Source organism: Monodelphis domestica, chromosome X (assembly GCF_027887165.1).
Source record: "Monodelphis domestica isolate mMonDom1 chromosome X, mMonDom1.pri, whole genome shotgun sequence".
Lineage (NCBI taxonomy): Eukaryota > Metazoa > Chordata > Mammalia > Didelphimorphia > Didelphidae > Monodelphis > Monodelphis domestica.
The window spans coordinates 30,186,509-30,201,544 of NC_077235.1; the positions used below are offsets into that span (position 1 = coordinate 30,186,509).

General features: G+C 36.7%; 1 protein-coding gene across 1 annotated transcript in view; it reads right to left on the reverse strand.

Annotated features, from left to right (window-relative positions):
• The window catches only part of LOC130456098 (proline-, glutamic acid- and leucine-rich protein 1-like), a 25,753-nt gene continuing 10,717 nt past the window's right edge, over positions 1-15,036 (reverse strand). Inside the window, exon 3 of the mRNA XM_056808853.1 lies at positions 1-2,273. The gene's annotated coding sequence lies outside the window, so the exon portion shown is untranslated. The remainder of the gene's footprint in view (positions 2,274-15,036) is intronic.

A 15,036-nucleotide genomic window follows, 5' to 3' on the forward strand; every position in this document is an offset into this window, starting at 1 on the left:
TCATTAAAAACTATTATGCCCAATTATATGGCAACAAATGTGGCAATCTAGCTGTGTAAAAATTAAATTATCTCTAATAATAAAAATTTAGAACTCAAAATACTTGGTAGAATGTGGAACAAGGAAGACCTGCCTTTAACCCATGTTAAACAGCCACAAACTCAAACATGTTCAAGTCCTCTTGCCATGGCTCAAAATCAATCCCACCAGGATTTGTTGGTCTCTTTGACCTTGTGCTCAATAGGCACTATGCAATTTAGCTTTGTGCTTCTTTGGCACTGTGCAATGGCTCTTTTGTATTCTCTTGTCCTGGAACCAGACAGAATCATTAAGCAAAGTCCCATAAATCTTTTTAAACAATTAATGGCATCATTTTTATAGTCTCAAGCTTTTTGGGTATGCATTGACATTATAGCAAATGAATTTTAAACTTATATTACTGCAAAATCAAAAAAAGTTAAAGAAAATCTCAATACTGGTGACATGCTTCAAATATAAAAGGAGAGAAAAAATAAAAACTGAAATAGTTTATTGCACATGCAAGCAAAAACAATATAAAAGAGTTTTAAAAATAAAAAATGTATATAATTTAAAATCATTGACACACTGTGTCAGGTAAGGAAATGTAGAATACAAGGCTTCTCACCAAAAATAAGATCCATTTCCTCTTCATATCTGGCTATGATCCACTGTGAGTGCAAGCAAATGATTTTCACAAGGTAACAGTTTTTTTTATAAATAACAGTAGTACAACATGTAATGCAAATTCAAAAAGTACCAATATCCCCAAAATTCTCAATAGCCCAATTAATTATGATAGCAAACAAACCCACTATCATATTTCACATAAGTTGCTGTATGACATAAAAAAACCTTTTGTGACAATTTTTACAGGCGTAGCAATATTTCAACCTTGGCAAATACATTTTTAAACAAAGTAAAACTTATTTGGGTCTAGAACATCATCAAGAAATCCAGATATCATTCTGGTTAAAAGGTAAAGTGACCTGAAGAGTTATAAATGAGAGATGCTCCTCTTTTGGGAGCCATTCAGAGGTACGATGCCCTGGGATTAACTTCCCAGCTCCTTTGGTATGAGACTGTGATATCCCATCCATTCACATTTTTATAAATGTGGGAGGTGGGGATTATAATTGTATTTCACTTCATCTACTAAACTTGACCTTACCTCCTGTTAGAGGCAGGCAAAAGGATCAGAGTTGTTGAAAAAAATCTAAAAATAATGTCTAAAGACCCCTTAAAATCAATTTGAGACATTTAGCTCATTAAATCTTCCAAAGGTTGTTACACAATTTTAACCAGTTTTGATGAAGTCTGTGCATCCTCTATGTGACAATTTACAAAGTCAAAATAGAAAAAAAGGCTGTTTTATATATATGGGCTTATTCAATAATGTTTATTCAGTATAGTTATAGGGGAAAGCAAAATAATATAACAGTAGTTAAAACCCAGTACATTAAAATGATTCAGTGTAACAGAATAGTATTAAATACATTAACATATGAACTTAAAACCAACAAAATTAAATCTTAAACAAAACAATCAGCAAAATGCAATAAAATACAGAGATTTTTATAAAACATTGGAGTCTGAAAAGCCTTAAAAATATAACCTCCAGTCTCTTTAAACTTCGTTTTTGTTTTGTTTTGCTTTGCTTTATCCGTTGAGATGCCTTTTGCCAGTACTGTGGTAGGATTTTCCATAGCAAGGAAGAACATGGGTTTTAGGAATCTCAAATTGGGCAGGCCCAAATGGAAAAGAGTTGCAGGGAGATGAATTTCTCCCCTGAATCTCAGGTAAATTAAGTAAAAGGATCAACGCACTTAAAAAATATCCTTTGAAATAGGAAATGCACTGCTCTCTCATAGAATACGCCATACTTGTAATCAACTTCCTATTTGGAAAAGTCTCTTCCTTCTTCTCGTTCACCCCCCTGAGGTCCCCTGCCATGTGGAGGCTAATTGTTGTCTAAGGAAAGAACACCCCAGTTTTTACCAGTTGGTTTGTGATTCTGAAGATACAGTGGCAGCTACCAGCAGCCTGGGTCCTGGGGCTGGCCTGGGGCGATCTAGTTCGGAGGCTGGAGATCAGCTGGGGCTGGGGCTGGGGGATGGGGGATGGGGCCAGGGCCGGAGTGGGTTGGGACTGGGAGAGTGATCTGGGTCAAGCAGGTCCAGAGCGAATGACTGGAGGCAGGAGTGGATGGCTGGAGCACAGAAGCAGGCAGCAGGAGCAAACTGAATCAAGAGAACCTTGGAGGGAGAAATGTGACTTAAAAAAATTATCTAGGCTATCTTAAAAAAAAATTGAGAAGTTCTCATCCAATCTTGTAGTTGCCATTAACTGTAAAAATTAAATTATGTCTCTAATAATAAAAATATTATATTTTATGAGGTTTATTAAGGATTATTAGAAATCAAGGATATAAAATAAGACCATGTGCCAATGGCTGATTAGCCCATTCAAAGTCCCAGAGCTTAGTTTACCACTATAGTTTCTACATCTTGCAAAGGAAGGGAAGAGAGCGTGGTAGTAACTGGTGTTACTGCCAGTTGAAAACCAATTGTGATCTCACCTACGTGAAGACTCAGGTGAGAATATTGGGAATTCTGGGAAATACCAAGGACTTCTGGGGGTTGAAGTATAGAGTTCAAAATCTCCATTTATACAGGTGATATGGATGAATACTTACAAAAATATAAATTGCCTAGACTAACAGAGGAAGAAATAGATTACCTAAACAACCCCATATCAGAAAAAGAAATTAAACAAGCCATCAAAGAACTCCCTAAGAAAAAATCTCCAGGTCCAGATGGATTCACAAATTAATTCTATCAAACATTCAAAGAACAACTAATCCCAATATTATACAAACTATTTGACAGAATAAGCAAAGAAGGAGTTCTACCAAATTCATTTTATGACACAAATATGGTACTGATCCCAAAACCAAGCAGGTCAAAAACACAGAAAGAAAACTATACACCAATATCCCTAATGAGAATATATGCAAAAATCTTAAATAGGATATTAGCAAAAAAAAAAATATCCAGCAAAAAATATCCAGCAAGTCATCACAAGGGTTATTCACTATGACCAGGAAGGATTCATACCAGGAATGCAAGGGTGGTTCAATATAAGGAAAACCATCCACATGGCCATATTAACAAGAAAACCGACAAAAATCACATGATTATCTCAATAGATGTAGAAAAAGCCTTTGACAAGATACAACACTCATTCCTATTGAAAACACTAGAAAGTAAAGGAATAGAAGGACTTTCCCTAAAAATAATAAACAGTATTTATCTAAAACCATCAGCTAACATCATCTGCAATGGGGATACACTAGAAGCCTTCCCAAAAAGATCAGGAGGGAAACAAGGATGCCCATTATCACCTCTATTATATAACATTGTACTAGAAACACTAGCAGTAGCAATTAGAGTAGAAAAAGAAATCGAAGGCATTAATATTGGCAATGAGTAGGCCAAGCTATCACTCTTTGCAGATGATATGATGGTCTACTTAAAGAATCCTAGAGAATCAACTAAAAAGCTAGTGGAAATAATCAACAACTTTAGCAAAGTTGCAGTATACAAAATAAACCCACATTAGTCATCAGCATTTCTATATATCTCCAACCCATTTCAGCAGCAAGAATTAGAAAGAGAAATTCCATTTAAAATCACCCTAGACAATATAAAATACTTGGGAATCTTATCTGCCAAGACAAATACAGGAACTATATGAACACAACTACAAGGCATTCTCCACACAATTAAAACTAGATCTAAATAATTGGAAAAATATTAATTGCTCATGGGTAGGACAAACTAACATAATAAAAATGACAATCCTACCCAAACTAATTTACTTATTTTGTGCCATACCCATTGAAGTACCAAAACACTTTACAGAATTAGAAAAAACAATAATAAAGTTAATTTGGAAGAACAAGCTCAAGAATATCAAGGGAAAAAATGAAAAAATGTGAAGGAAGGTGGCCTAGGAGTACCAGATCTTAAACTGTACTATAAAGAAGTGATCATCAAAACCATATGGTACTGGTTAAGAAACAGAAGGGAGGATCAGTGGAATAGACTTAGGGTAAGTGACCTCAGTAAGACAGTCTATGATAAACCCAAAGATCCCAACTTTTGGGACAAAAATCCACTATTTGACAAAAACTGCTGGGAAAATTGGAAAACAGTATGGGAGAGATTAGGTTTAGATCAACATCTCACACCCTATACCAAGATAAACTCAGCATGGGTGAATGACTTGGACATAAAGAAGGAAACAAAACGTAAAATATTACTTATTAGGTGAACACAGAATAATATACTTGTCAGATCTTTGGGAAAGGAAAGATTTTAAGACCAAGCAAGAGTTAGAAAAAATTACAAATGCAAAATAAGTAATTTTGATTATATTAAATTAAAAAGGGGTTGTACAAACAAAACCAATGTAATCAAAATTAGAAGGGAAGCAAAAAATTGAGAAACAATCTTTATAACAAAAACCTCTGACAAAGGTCTAATCACTCAAATTTATTAGGAACTAAATGAATTGTACAAAAAAATCAAGCCATTCCCCAGTTGATAAATGGGCAAGGGACATGAATAGGAAATTTTCAGATAAAGAAATCAAAACTATTAGTAAGCACATGAAAAAATGTTATAAATCTCTTATAATCAGAGAAATGGAAATCAAAACAACTCTGAGGTATCACCTCACATCTAGCAGATTGGTTAACATGACAGCAAAGGAAAGTAATGAATGTTGGAGGGGATGTGGCAAAATTGGAACATTAATTCATTGCTGGTGGAGTTGTGAACTGATCCAGCCATTCTGGAGGGCAATCTGGAACTATGACCAAAAGGTGCTAAAAGACTAACTGCCCTTTGATCCAGCCATAGCACTGCTAGGTTTGTACCCCAAAGAGATACTAAGGAAAAAGACTTGTACAAGAATATTCATACCCATGCTCTTTGTGGTAGTAAAAAAAATTGGAAAATGAGGGGATGCCCTTCAATTGTGGAATGGCTGCACAAATTGTGGTATATGTTGGTGATGGAATACTATTGTGCTCAAAGGAATAATAAACTGGAGGAATTCCATGTGAACTGAAACGATCTCCAGGAACTGATGCAAAGTGAAAAGAGCAGAACCAGGAGAACATTCTATACAGAGACTGATGATACACTGCGGTAAAATCAAATGTAATGGGCTTCTCTACTAGTAGCAATGCAATGATCCAGAACTATTCAGAGGGACATAAGAGAAAGAACACTATCCACATCCAGAGGAAGAACTGTGAAAAAGAAACTCAGAAGAAAAACAATTGCTTGATCACATGGGTTGGTGGGGCTATGACTGGGAAAGAAGACTCTAAAAGATCACCCTAGTTCAAATATTAATAATAAGGAAATGGGTCTTGATTGATGGCACATGTTAAACCCAGTGGAATTGTGAGCCAGATATGGGAGGGGGTTGGGGGAGTGGAGGGAAGGAACATGAGCCTTGTAACCAGGGAAAAATTAAAAAATAAATAAATAAATAAATGAAAAGAAACTGACCTAGAAAAAAATAAGATAAATATAAGGCCTCGGTGTTACCACCTAATGCTTTAGTTAATCCAAATTTTTAACCGATAAAGTCAGAGAATACTCTTTTCTTCCTCCTCCCACCCAAATCTTCAAGTATTCACTTTGGTTTGTTTTTTACCAGAAAATGTTCCCAAAGCAGGAGATGTTCCCCTGCCAACAGTACTTAAGGCCTAGATCAAGATTCTCCTTTAGCTGTTTTATTATTTTCAATGATTCTTCACTTTTCCATTCACTTTCACTAGTCATTTGTCTGATTTGATGTTAACATCAACCACTGTTGTTTTCTTAGTTTTAAACCAATATCTTGGGCTCATTGTCTGTCTCACTAACTAATGTTCTTGTAGCCAAATCTATCTCACGTGAATGCTATGTAACAAGTGTGAAGATGGGATTGACTCTCCCCTTGCCTACTTTTAAATTTAATCAACCAAAAGTGAAGACATCCCTACTTAGTGTTAAGTTCACAAATCACTTACTAAAGTGAGATACACCTCCAGAAGTGACTGACAGCCCCTTAGGCAGTGTTAAGCAAATTTAAAGACAGGAATTCGTCTCCATAAACCTCTTGGACAGGAAGTGACATAAAAAAGAGACTATAAAAGATAATCAACTTCCTGAACTTCCTGTCCAAGAGGTCTTTGTCCTGAATCTTCAGCTTGAAGGACCTAGGGCTGGCGACTTGAACTGCTTCTGGTAAGACTTCCCTTGTATCTTCCCCTTTGGACTGTGACTGTAGCTTGGAGCTACAACTTGGGTAAGTGAAAAAAGCTGACCCTTCTTTCTTGGCTTCTGGAGAGATTCGTTCCAGAGAGGCCTCCCCTTTTTGGAGGAGGCCACATGGGTTGAACCGTTGTTTATTCACCACCAACTCCTCTGGCTGAGGGATTTACGAGCCCTGCAGGGTTTGAGCTGGGGGACCAGAGCAACCTTTAGGGTGATAAGGTAGACTTCTTACTCTAGCCTCTTTCACATTTCTCTACTTTCACTCGTTCCACCTCTTTGTAAATAAAGCTACTGAAAGTCATTTTGACTTGGGCTATATTAATTTTTAAATCGGCGACCACAAAATTATCTTTAAAATTCTCATATATTTAGTCTAACCATAAAATTTAGTTCCTTACACAAGAACCTTTATGTCTACGGCATAAAACCTGAAACTATGCAAACCATCAGATAAGCCTCAGGTAGTCAGTTACAGTCAGGAAATGGAAGGTTTTGTTCAAGAAATGGTAAGGAGGTCAATGTCACTAGAATCCAAAGTATATGATGGAGTAGAGGGTGTAAGAAAACTAGGAAGGTAGGAGATCAGGTTATAATGGGCTTTAAAGTGCTGAAGAGGGAACTTTATATTTTATCCTAGAAGTAGTATGGAGCCACTGGAATTTAATGAGTAAGGGAGTGACATAGCCAGATGCATGCTTTGGAAAGATCACTTTGACAGCCAAGATGGCCTGGAATAAGCATATTGTCCAACCTATTATTGCAACAGTTCAGATGTGAGGTAATAAGGGCCTATGCTAAGATAATAACAATGTCAGAGAACAGAAAGAAAGATATTATGATGGTAAAAAAATATTTTTAAGTTAGTGGTATAAGATTCATGGTTTCATGTGGAATATCCATGTTCTGCTCAGTGCATGTAAATGCTCTTTTTTAATTGTCTAAGTTAAGGATTTTTTAAATAAAGAACACTGCTGGTGGAGGTACAAATGGGTCCAACTCTTCTGGAAAATACTTTAAGATTATGTGAGAAAAATTACTCCACTGTTCACACCCTCTGCCCCAATGATCGCACTACTGGCTATACGTCAAGTATATCCAAGACAAAGTCTCTCCTGAAGTCTAATGCCACATCACCAATTATCTATTGGGCATCTCCAAATGGATTGCCATAGGCATTTCAAACTTATCATGCCTAAAACAGAACAGATTACCTTCTCCCTAAAATCCACTTCTCTCCCTGACTTCCCTGTTTTTGCTCAGGATACTACCATCCTTCCAGTCACTCAGGTTCACAACCCCAGAGTCTAAAAATTAAAATTAAATCTCAATAATAATATTATATTTTAAGAGATTTATTAATGATCATTAGAAATCAAGGAATAAAGAAGATACAAAACAAAGACCACATGCCTATGGCTAGTTAGCTATTTATTAGTCAACCCCACTTACCACCATCAATGCTAATTCTACATCAGAGAGAGGGAACCTCCAAAGCCCATACCCTTTATCCTCTGCCTGTACAGGAAGTACGTAATGACAGGAAGTCAGTGGGCTCTTGGGATATGTAGTTCTTTTTTTAGGGTAACAGATTTTACAGAGTCATCCTCAACTCTACTCTCCCTTACATCCAATGAGTCCTCAAATCTTATCAATTCTGCCTACACCACAGTATATCTCAATTTTTTCTCTCTCCTTACATATTCAGGGCCCACTAACCTAATTCAAGACCTTAGAATTTTGCACCTGGGTTGTTAAAAGATCCTTCTAATTGTCGATGAGTGGAAAATGGATTGAAAAGAGAAGGCCCTCAAGCCAGGGAGAGTAAATTGATCTTCCTAAATTCTAGGTCTGACTATGTCATTCTCATGAATAGCTAGTTCCCTCTACCCTATCTGATAAAATATCAACTCCTCTATTGGGCTTTTTAAAACTCTTCCAATCTGGCTCCTGTCTAATTTACCAACCATATTACCTTTTGCTCTCCTTTTAACATTCTACAGTCCAGCCAAACTGATCTTTCTGAATGCATAATTCCATCTCCAGTCTCTGGGTCTTTGCAGAAGCATACCTGGAATGTCCTCCCTCTTCATCTCTGCTTCAAGAAATCCCAGGCTTCTGTAAGTTTTGGCTCAGGTGCCACCTCCTAGAGGAAATCTATTCTGATCCCCCAAAGTAGCATTTATCTACGCCACAAGTAACTTAGCATCCATTTTGTACATAATATATACTGTATTTCATTTTCTTTATACACATTTTCCCAATAAGAAATAATCTCCTTGAGGGCAGGTCCTGTTTCTCCCTTTGTCTTGTATCCTGAGTGTGCCTAGCAAAATGCCTTCATGCTAATAATGCTTGCTGAATGAACACCAAAGCTTTTGTAGTAGCAAAAACCTGGAACCAAAACAGATGCCTATCAATTGGCAAATGACTTAAACAAATGTTGGCATGTGGATGTGATGGAATAGAATTGTAAATAAGAGAAGTATGAAGGAATCAGAAGAATATAGAATTATTGGGATGAAGTGATGTCTCAAGTGCCTCTGATCTTAAATATATGCTCCAGATAGTTACCAAGGTGATATTCCTGAGGCACAGGTCTGACCCTGTCTCTTTCCTATTCAGTAACCTCCAATGGCTTCCTAGTACTCCTGGGATCAAATACAAACTCCTACAGCAGGTATTTAACCCATCTCTAAGCTACTTTCTGGGCGTATTATTCATTAACCTCCTTCACACACCGGATGATCTAGCTGAAGGGGCTCAACCATGACATTTCTTCTCTTCTTGCCACTTACAGACAACCTCCTCAGCTGGTTTCCTTCCAAACTCAGCTGAAATGTTACTTCTTCAATGATGACTCTCCTGATCCCACCATCTCTTAGTTTCCCTTTCACAATACTCTCTTATTCATTTTATACACTTTATAAATACTTAGGACATCTCCCCTAATACAATGGAAGCTTTCTGAAGGCATGCATGGCTTGGGTCTTTGTATACCTAGGACAGGACCTGACACATAGTAGGCAATTAACAAATGCTTACCGATTTGACTAAAATAGAATCAGAAGAACAATATATTGAATTGATAAGCATTACTTTAAATGCCTACTATATGCAGAGCCACAAGGAAAAGAAAATATAGCCCACTATCAATAGTCCACAAAAATAAGTAAATACAACGGAATGGGAGGAGGGAACAGTAACACTTGGAAGTGAATGGAAGACTAGAAAGTATTTTTACATGTAATTGGGAAAACTATAATATTAAAAAGTACAAAGTGAAGTGAGCAGAACCAGAAGAACATTGGACACAGTAAGAGCAGTACTGTATAATGATCAATTATGAACGGCTTAGTCATTCCCAGCATTACAATGATCCAAGACAATCCCAAAGGACTTACGGTAGAAAATGCTATCCACCTCCAGAGAAAGAGCAGATGGAATCTGAAAGCAGATCAGAATAAACGATTTTTCATTTTGGTTTTTTTGGTGGGTTTTGGGGGGGGGGTTCTGTTTCATAGGAGTCTTCTTCCAAAGCATGACCAGTGTGGAGATGTTTTGCATGAGCACATGAAGAATAACCTAGTATAAAATTGCTTGCCATCTCAGGGAGAAGAGTGGAAATGGAAGGAAGGAGAATTTGGAAATCAAATTTTTGAAAAAAGAATGTTAAAAATTATTGCATGTAGTTGGGAAAAATAAAGTATTATCTGAAATTTTTAAAAAAGTGTTTTTTAAAAGCCATGGTGGGGGCAGCTGGGTGATTCGGTGGATTGAGAGCCAGGCCTAGAGATGGAAGGTACTGGGTTCAAATGTGACCTCAACCACTTCTTAGCTGGGTGACCCTGGGCAAGTCACTTCACCCCCATGGCCTAGCCCTTATCACTTTTCTGCCTTAGAAACAATACACAGTATTGATTCTAAGATGGAAGGTAAGGGTTTAAAAAAAGGTCATGCTACTCTAATAAAAAAGACAATATAAGCAAAGGTAATATACATTTTAATGCTATAAAAATGAAGGATAATTTATGGAACTTGATATAATAATACAAAATTTTATTGAGATAAAAGATTTAGAATATTAAAAAAAAATAATTAAAAGAGGTAGAGATGAAGGAAGAATGGTACTTCCAGCCCTTGTGACATATTAAAAAATTAGCAGTCAGCAAACTCTTTGGCACTAGTTTGAAAATAGAGAGGTAGATCAAGAGTAAAGCCTAGTCAGGGGAGAATCGGAAACAACAGAACTCAGTAAGTCAATGTTTGTTAAATCAGAAAACAAATCACTTAGGACAAAATTTCCTATTTAAAGTCTGGTGAACTTCCCAGCAAGATCAGGAGTGAAGCAAAAATTGCCCATTATTCTCACTATTTAATACTGTACTAGAAACACTAGCTGTAGCAATAAAGAGAAGAAAAGGAACTTGAAGGAATTAAAGTAGGCAACGAGGAAATGAAACTATCACTCTTTGTGGATGATATGATGGTAAGCTTAGAGAATCCTAGACAATCAACTAAAAAACTAATTGAAATAATTAATAACTTTAGCAAAGTTGCAGGATACAAAACAAACCCATATAAATCATCATCCCTTCCAAGCATTTCCAACAAAACTCAGCAGCAAGAGTTAGACAGAGAAATTCAATTTGAAATCACTCTAGACAATAGAATATTTGGGAATCTATTTGCCAAGACAAACACAGGAATTATATGAACACAACTTCAAAACACTCTCCACACAATTAAAACTAGATCTAAAGAATTGGAAAAACATTAATTGCTCCTCGGTAGGCCAAAGCTAATACAATAAAAATGACAATCCTACCCAAACTAATTTACCTGTTCAGGGCCAAAAAAACTATTTTATAGAACTAGAAAAAATAATAAAATTCGTCTGGAAGAACAAAAGGTCAAGAATATCAAAGAAACTAATGAAAAAATAGGAAGGATGGTAGCCTAGCAGTACCACATCTTAAACTGTACTATAAAACAGGAATTATCAAAAAAATTTGGGGGGCAGCTAGGGGGCTCAGTGGATTGAGAGCCAGGCCTAGAGATGGGAGGTCCTAGGTTCAAATGTGACCTCATTTACTTCCCAGCTGTGTGACCCTGGGCAAGTTACTTGACCCCTATTGCCTAGCCCTTACCACTCTTCTTCCTTAGAACCAATGGTTCTAAGGCAGAAGGTATAAAAAAATTCTGGTCCTGGCTAAGAAATAGAAGGGTGGATCAATAGAATAGACTAGGGGGTAAATGACCTCAGCAATGTAGTATATGATAAACTCAAAGATCTCAGCTCTTGGGATAAGATCTCACTATCTGACAAAAACTGTTGAGAAAATTATAAAACAGGATAGCAAAAATTAGGTTTAAATCAATATCTCAAACCTTATACCAAGAGAAGATCAAAATAGGCATATGATTTAAACATAAAGAGGGATATAAGTAAATTAGGGAAATATAGAATACTTTACCTGTCAGATCTATGGAGAATGGAATAATTTATGACCAAACAAGAGAAAGAGAATATTATAAGATGTAAAATGAATAATTTTGATTATTAGTAGTAGTAATTTGATTATTAATTTGATTAAATTTAAGAGGGGTTGTACAAATGAGACCAATGCAACCAAGATTAGAAGAGAAACAACAAACTGAGAAAAATTTCATAACAAATTTCTCTGACAAAGGTCTCATCTCTCAAATATATAAGGGGGAGGCGGAGTCAAGATGGCAGCCTAGAAGAAGCAGAAGTTCAGACCTCTGAATACCCATCCTTACTAATCACAAACTGAATGCTCCTAGGGGACTGAAAATCAAACCTAACAACAAGACAGAGCCAAGGAACCCTCCTGCTGGACTCAATTCAAAAGGCACGCCCCCCCAAAAAAAGCCAGAATCCGAGAACACTCGGGTTCAAGGGGAAGGCAGAAGGAAGGTCCCAGGACCCCTCCCCCCGCCCACCTAGAGCACTGAGACTCCAGCGGTAGCGGGAACTTCTGGGTGGGCAAAGGTGCTGGTCTGGAGGGTGTACCTTGCGGGCAGGGCTGTGCCAAGCTCAGAGCATCAAACACAGATGGCAGGGAAGGAGCTAGAGAGAGAGCATAGAGCTGGTAGCCTGGCCAGAGCTGTATCCTCCATATTTGCTCCAGCCTTTCAGGAGGTTTTGAGCACACCCAACCCAACCAAGCTGAAATTAATCCCATAAAAAGTCTTCAGAACTCAGGGAAGCCCAGGCTCCATACCCATACTCATTGACTGATGGACTTTAATCCAATCAAAAGCCTCCAGAGGACAGGGAAGCTCAAACCTCAATAACCCTCCCCCACAGACTGCACCAAGAGATTTTCTGTCAAAACTCCAAGAGGAGAGACTGACAGAAGCACCCAAAACCAAAAAAATGAGAGGAGCAAGAGAACAGACAAATACGGGGAGCAAAGAAGAGGTGAATGTGAGCAGACAACAGAAAAAGAAGAAAGAAATTACAATGGACAGCTTCTATACAGCGAGCGGAACAAAGGGGGAGGGATAAGCAAACGAAAAATCAGAAATACCAGCAAATTGGATACAGGCTTTGGAAGAACTCAAAATGCAATTCAAAACACAATTAAGAGAGGCTGAAGACAATTGGGAAAAGAACTTAAAAACTAAGATCAGTCATCTGGAAACAGAGGCACTTGAACTAAAATGAGAAAATAGTGTCTTGAAAGCCAAAATCAACCAGCTAGAAAATGAGGCAAAGGAGATGAAAGATGAGAAAAAGGAGATGAAAAACAATGTAAAGAGGATGAAAGATGACCTCCAAAGAAAATCAAATATATAAAGAACTATGTCACATTTATAAGAATCCACGTCATTCCCCTGATAAATGCTCAAAGGATATGAATAGGCAATTTTCAGATGAAGAAATCAAAGCTATTAGTAAGCACATGGAAAAAGTGGTTCCAAATCCCTCTTGATTAGAGATATGCAAATTAAAACAACTCAATACCACCTCATACCTACCAGATTGGCCAATATGACAGTAAAGGAAAATAATAAATGTCGGAGGGGTTGTGGCAAAATTGGGACACTAATGCATTATTGGTAGAGTTGTGAACTGATCCAACCATTCTAGAGGACAATTTGGAATTATGCCCAAAGGGCTGTAAAAGAATGCAGACCTTTTGATCCAGTAATACCACTACTGGGTCTGTATCCCAAAGAGATAAAAAAAAATTGTAAAGGATCTGTTTGTATAAAAATATTTATAGCTGCTTTTTTTATGGTGGCAAAGAATTGGAAACTAAAGGGATGTCCCTCATTTGGGGAATAGCTGAGCAAATTGTGGTATATAATAGTGATGGAATACTATTGAATGATGAACAGAATGATTTCAGAAAGAACTGGAAAGACCTACGTGAACTGATACAGAGTAAAATAAACTGAACCAAGAGATCATCATCTACCGCAACTGCAATATTGAAGAACAATAAAATGTGATAGACTTTGCTACTAAGAGCAATACATTCTTTTTAATAAGTCCTCAGAATTGATCCAGGACACTTTTGAGTACTTATTAAAATGAATGTTATCCACCTCTAGAGAAAGAACTTGTGTAGTAGGAATGCAGATGAAAACATAGGATTTGTCACTTACTTATCTGGGTATATATTTTGGAATTTGGGTTCTATAAGATTATTCATTTACAAAAATGAATAATATAGAAATGTTTTGTGTGATAATATATGCATAAACCCAGATTGAATTGCTCATCAGCACCAAGAGGGGGGAGAGAAGAAGAGAGGGAAACAATATGGATCATATCACTTTGGAAAACTTATGTGGAAATTTGTTATTAAAATAAAAAATAAAAATATTTTAAATATGTAAAAATAAATAAAATCTGGTAGACATTAAGCTTAGAACAAAGCCTTATGCTAAAATCCAAAAACATTCTAAATGGATTCATAGCCTTAATATTAAATCTCATGCCATCAAAAAACTGGAAGAGAAACAGAACATATATCCTTCACAGTTTCAGGTAGATATCATCTTAACAAAATGAGGAATAAAGACAATTATAAAGATTAAATGGATAACTTGGGTTATATGAGACAGAAAAGTTTCTGAACAGACAAAAATCAAAGCATCCAGGATGAGAAGGGAAGCAGTCAAATGGAAAAAAATCTTTGCATCAAATATCTGAGACAAGGGTTTGGTATTGAATTTCATGTATATATGTGTGTGTATGTGTGTTCATATAGTGTGTATGTATACATATACACATACACATATGTGTTTATAGATATAAATCTCATACACACAACCATAAGGCCAAAAGATAAATGGTTAAAGAATCTGAACAAAAAGTTCTCAAAAGAAGTTACAAAATATTCACAACCATTTGAAAGAATGCTTCAAACCACTAACAATAACAGAAGTACATATCAAAATAACTCTAAGGTCTCACCTCACCCCCCACAATTCGGCAACCATTGGAGGTGCTGTGGGAAGATGGGCGCACTAGTACATTGTTGGTACAAAGCAATTGGAATTGTACCCCCAAAAAGGGAATAAAATATCCATATCCTCTGAGCCAGAGATTCTACTACTAGCCTTATATCACAAGGAGGTCATTGAAAAGAAGAAAGTCACACCAAAATATTTCTAGCAGTACTTTCTGTGACAGCAAAGTTAG